This window comes from Dama dama, chromosome 9 (genome assembly GCF_033118175.1).
Source record: "Dama dama isolate Ldn47 chromosome 9, ASM3311817v1, whole genome shotgun sequence".
NCBI lineage: Eukaryota > Metazoa > Chordata > Mammalia > Artiodactyla > Cervidae > Dama > Dama dama.
In genome coordinates, this window is record NC_083689.1 from 42334810 (window position 1) to 42340670 (window position 5861).

At 34.8% G+C, this 5861-nt stretch overlaps 1 pseudogene; it reads right to left on the minus strand.

The window, feature by feature from the left end:
• Nucleotides 1-2571: 2571 nt before the first annotated feature.
• Nucleotides 2572-3540, minus strand: LOC133062813 (olfactory receptor 7A17-like; annotated as a pseudogene).
• Between the last annotated feature and the right edge of the window lie 2321 nt (nt 3541-5861).

Genomic DNA, 5861 nt, shown 5'->3' on the forward strand with positions numbered 1-5861 from the left:
CTGTAGCCCACCAGACTCCTCTATCTATGGGATTCTCCAGGCAAGAACACTGGATCCAGTTGCCATTTCCTTCTTCAGGGGATCTTCTAGGCCCAGGGATTGAACACAGGTCTTCAGCATTGCAGGCAAATTCTTTACCACTGAGCCATCTGGGAAGCCATATTTCCCGTATCTACCTTCAAAATAAGAATGCTTGGGGTGTCAAGGTAATGTTTCTAATTATACATGAAGATGTCCAGTTTTCCCAGCACAACTTTTTGAAGAGACCATCTTTTCTCCATTGTATATTCTTGCTTCCTTTTTCATAGATTAGTTTACCAGAAGCACCTGGTTCAGGCTTTAAATCCCACTTCATTGATCTATATTTCTGTTTTGTGATACCACCATACTCTTTTGATTACTGTAGCTTTGTAGTCTACTCTGAAATCAGAGAACCCAATTCCTCCAGCTACTTTTTTTTTCTCTTTTCTTCTGAAGTAAAGGATTATATAGGAATGCAAGATATTTCTGTGTATTAACTTTGCATCACCACATTGTTTGGTAAACTAGTTTCTGGTAGTATAGTATTATGGCATCTGCAAACAGTGATGGTTTTACTTCTTCTTTTCCCTATTTCTTTTTTCCCTTATTGAGTCTGGCTGAAGGCTTGCCAGTTTTGGTTATTCTTTATAAAAATCAAGCTCTCAATTTTATTGATCTTTTCAATTTTTGGTCTGTATTTCATTTAGTTTCTACCACTATTTCCTTCTACTGACTCTGAGCTTTCTTTGTTCTACTTTTCCTAATTCCTTTGGATGGTAACTTAGGTGATTTATATGAGAATATCCTTATTCCTTGAGGTACACTTGTGTTGGTATTAAAATCACTCTTATAAGTTTTTGCTGTATCCCTTATATTTTGGAAATTTGTGCTCTCATTTTCAGTTTTTTTTTTTTTTTTTGGAGAAATATTTCCTGATTTCCACTTTGATTTCTTCATTTTCTCATTAGATTTTTAATTATATGCTTTTTAGTTGCCATAGGTTTGTGTTTTTCTCATTTTGTTTCCTATAGTTGCTTTCTGGTTTCATACCACTGTGCTCCAAAAATGCATAATGCAGTTTCTATACTTTTAAGATTAAGAAGACTTGTTACCTGGGTTATCATGTGATCTACTCTGGAGTATACTCCGTAAGCACTATAAAAAATGTTTTTTTTTTTTAAATTTAATGTTCTTTATATATTTATTAAGTACAACTATTCTAATGTCATTTAAGGCCACTGTTTCCTTAGTGATTTGCTGTCTAGATGATCAGTCCATTGATGAAGAGGAGTTGTTAACATTTTCTGTTGTTCTTGTATTATTGCTGTTTCCCTTCATATAAGTGAATATTTGCTTTATCCTTTAGTTTCTCTTATCTTAGGTATACAAAGTGAAAGTCGCTCATTCTTTGCAACCCCATGACTTTACAGTCCATGGAATTCTCCAAGCCAGAATACTGGAGTGGGTAGCCTTTCCCTTCTCCAGGGGATCTTCCCAACCCAAGGATCAAACCCAGGTCTCCTGAATTGCAGGCAGATTCTTTACCAGCTGAGCCACAAGGGAAGCCCTAGGTATATATATGTTAGCAAATATTTTTAGTATGTACTCTTCTTATGTTGATTCCTTTCATATTATGTAATGCCCTTTGTCTTATGCAATAAAGACAAATTTTCTTTAAAGTCTATTTTTTCTGGTATGAATATTGCAACCCCCCTTTCTTATAATGTTCATATACATAAAATACCTTTTCCATTCCCTTACATACCATTCCCTTACATTCATTCTTTGTGAAAATTTAGTCTGAAGTTAGTTTCTTGTATGCAGTATATATATGTGTGCTAAGTCGCTCAGTCATATCTGACTCTTTGTGACCCCATGGACTGCAGCCTGCCCGGCTCTTCTGGCCGTGAAATTTTTTAGGCAAGAATACTGGAGTGGGTTGCCACTTCCTCCTCTAGGTGATCTTCCCAACCCAGGGATTGAACTTGCATTTTCCACATTTCCTGTATTGGCAGGCAGTTTCTTTACTACTGCACCACCTGAGAAGCCCAGCATATAGATGGGCTTTGCTTTTTTATTCACTCAGCTACCTTATGTCTCTTTATTGAATCATTTATTTCATTGGCATTTAAAGTAACTATTGATATGTATGTACTTACTGAAATTTTATTACTCATTTTCCAGCTTTTATAGTTCTTCTAAAATCATTCAGGATAATAAACATCATTTGAGAAAAATCTTTAATTAACCCATGTTGTACCACAAAATTAATCAAAATTTCCAAGTCTTTCTTCTCCAAGGCTGAGAAAAAACTTTGTGAACATAGGAAAATGCACAAATAAAAATGGAAAAGTAGGGAAATGGACAAAAGAAAATGAACAAAAAATCAGCAGATAGAGGCAGAAACTTAAAATAGTGAGTATACAAATTGTCTAAAGTGTTCAAATCAAAGAAATGGAAGTTTAAAGAAATTAATATAAACAGCAAGTTCAACACCCAGAATCTGATCAAACAATAGGGATTCCTTGTTTTAAGGTTTTGCATCATTCTTCAAGGATGATTCTTCAGATCCAGAACAATTTTCCTTTTTATAACTGCCATCTGAAAGAATCTTTTCAGAGCGCTTTTTATGTCTTTATTTCTTAGACTGTAGATGAAGGGGTTCAGCATGGGTGTGACCACAGTGTACATCACCGAGGCTGTTGCACTTGAGTATGAGCTGTGGGCACCAGTAGAACTAAGGTACACGCCTAGGCTTGAACAATAATATAAGAAGACAACTGAGAGGTGCGATACACAGGTGGAAAATGCTTTATATTTCCCCTGAGGTGATGAGATTCCACGTATGGAGAACACTATCTTAGAGTAAGAGTAAAGAATACCAGCCAGGGGGCCACCCCCCAATAGCACTGATGTAAAATACATAAAAACATCACTAAGGAAAGTGTCGCAACAGGCAAGTAGTACAACCTGTTTGATTTCACAGAAAAAGTGGGGGATTTCCAAGTCTGTACAGAAGGACAGCTGTAACACCAGTAAGCTTTCTAACAAGGAAAGCAGGGCACTAATGAGCCAGCACACCAGCACCAGCAGTCCACAGAGTCAGGGGATCATGATGACCGTGTAGTGCAGGGGGTGGCAGATGGCCAAGAAGCGGTCATAGGCCATCACGGTCAGCAGAAAATCATCCAGTGCTGCAAACAGCATGTAAAAATACATCTGGGTAATGCACCTTCCATAGGATATAGCTTTGCTCTGGATCTGTATGTTTATTAACATCTTTAGGATTGTTGTGGTAGTGAAACAGATGTCAACAAAGGACAAGTTGGAGATGAAGAAGTACATGGGGGTGTGAAGATGGGAGTCTGAACTGACAGCCAGGATGATGAGCAGATTTCCAAACACGGTGATCAGATACATGGAGAGGAACATTCCAAATATGAATGGTTGCAGTTCTGGTTCCACTGATAAACCCCGAAGAAGAAATCCTGAATTTTGTGTATCATTTCCTGGTACCATGTGCTGGTGTTGATGACTATGAATAAAAAATACATACATAATTTTGCACAAATAAGTATTATTATTTAAAATGCTACAACGTATATTTTAAACCACGTATATGTAAAGTAAATACATATAAAACATTTAAGAGCTGTTTTGCAACGTCTCTGACTAGGAATTCTGTTAGAGAGGGAGGAAATATACAGACTTGTAGGAAAGTCTGTACAGACTGAGTAGGAAATATACAGACTGAATAGGAAAAGATATTTAAAGTCCTCAGGTAGTCCTAGATAGATTGTTATATGGAGAAAATTTTCAGACTTTCTCCCGAGGAATCATGCATTAAACAGTTGCAATGAGAAATATTTTATGCATTTGAGGAACATATAGTGAGTACCGGCCATTTTCTAGGCATAAGATTGTGAGAAACAAAAGGCAAATGATACAATGACTGAAAAATATAAGCAAATAAATATTGCATATCATGTGACATAGTAACATACATGAAGATAGAAAAACAGGTATAAAAAGAGTGAATGAGGGTGTTATTTATTACTGAGAACTCAGGAAGACCTAAAAATGATGAAGACAAAGTTATAAAGCTAATGTTAGTTATTAATATATCTGCATCTAAAACAGAGGAACTGACATGTATAAGGCAGTTTTTGAGATCTAAATAGAGAAAGCTGACAGCAACACAAGAAGAGTAGTGGATTTTAACACCCTGCTTACATAGTGAATAGATCTTTGAAACATAAAGTCAACAGGAAATAGTAGCCTTATATGAAACATTGGGTCTGAAGGACACATTCTTCTCAAGTGCAAATGGACCTTTCTCAAGAATAGACCATGTGTTGGGAAACAATACAAGTCTTAATAAATTTAGAAGGTTGAAATTATATCAGGCATTTTCTGATCACAATGGTATGAAACTATAAATCAACTATAAGAAAAAGTTGGAAAAATCATAAATATATGTATATTAAACAACATGCTACTTAATGATTGGAATATTACAAATCAAAGGAGTCATAAAATTTATGTATACAAATAAAAATGAATGTATGACATACTTAAACCATTGTGATAAAACAAACTTAGTAATAAGAGAGAACTATATAGTAATCCTTACCTACCAAAAGAAACAAGAAAGATCTAAACAAACAATCTAACTTTACATCCAAAGGAAATAGAAAAGGAGCAAAGAGCCAAAAGTTAGTAAAAGAAAGAACATAAGAAAAATCAAAGCAGAAATAAATGAAATGAAAACTACAAAGAGGATGGGAAAAAATCAATGATTTGGTTCAATCAAGCTGGGTCTTTGAAAAGTAAACAAAATTGACAAAAGCTTTATTGGACTAACTAACAAAAAAGAAAAAACAAGTCTCTGATTAATAAAATCAGAAATAGGGACTTCCTTGGTGGTCCAGTGGTTGAGATTTTGATTTCCTGTGCAGAAGATATGGGCTAAATACCTGGTCATGGAGTTAAGATCCCATATGCCTTGTGGCCAAAAAACCAAAACATAAAAACAGAATCAATATTGTAACAAATTCAATAAAGACTTCAAAAACGATCCATATTTTTAAAAAATCAGCGATAAAAGAGCAGAAATAGCAATAAATACAGTAGAAATACAAAGGTTTATGAGACTATTATGAACAACTATAAGCCAACAAATCAGGCAACCTAGAAAAAATAAACAAAATCTTTAGAATCACATAACTATAGACTGAAGGTAGAGAAAATTTGAGTAGACCAATTATTAGTACAGTTATTAAAGCAGTAATCAAAAAGTTCCCCCAAATGAAAGATCCAGGATGAGACAGCTTCAGGCATGAATTCTACAGAACATTCAAAGAAGATTTAATACCTATCCTCCCCCAATTCTTCCAAAAAGTTAAAAGAGAGAAGACCATCCTTATGAATTTTGTGAGGCCAACTTTATCCTGATACCAAAATGAGGCCACGACAACAAGGAAAACAAGAAAATTATAGTCCATTATTTCTGATAAATGTAGAGCAAAAAGTCTCAACAAAATACTAGCAACTGAATAAAAACATACATTAAAAGGACCACACACCATTATTAAGTGGGATTTGTTCCTGGGATGCAAGGATGGTCTAACATCTGAAAAGTAGTTAGCATGAAAATCCATGATAAACTAATGAAGAATAAATACCATATATAACTCCATATTGATGCAGAAAAGATGCAGATGTTGGAAGAGTGTTAAAATTTCAATAACCTTTTATGATAAAAGCTTTCAATAAAGTGAATATAGAAGGAATATACCTCAACATAATAAAAATCATTTATGACAAACCCACTGCTAACA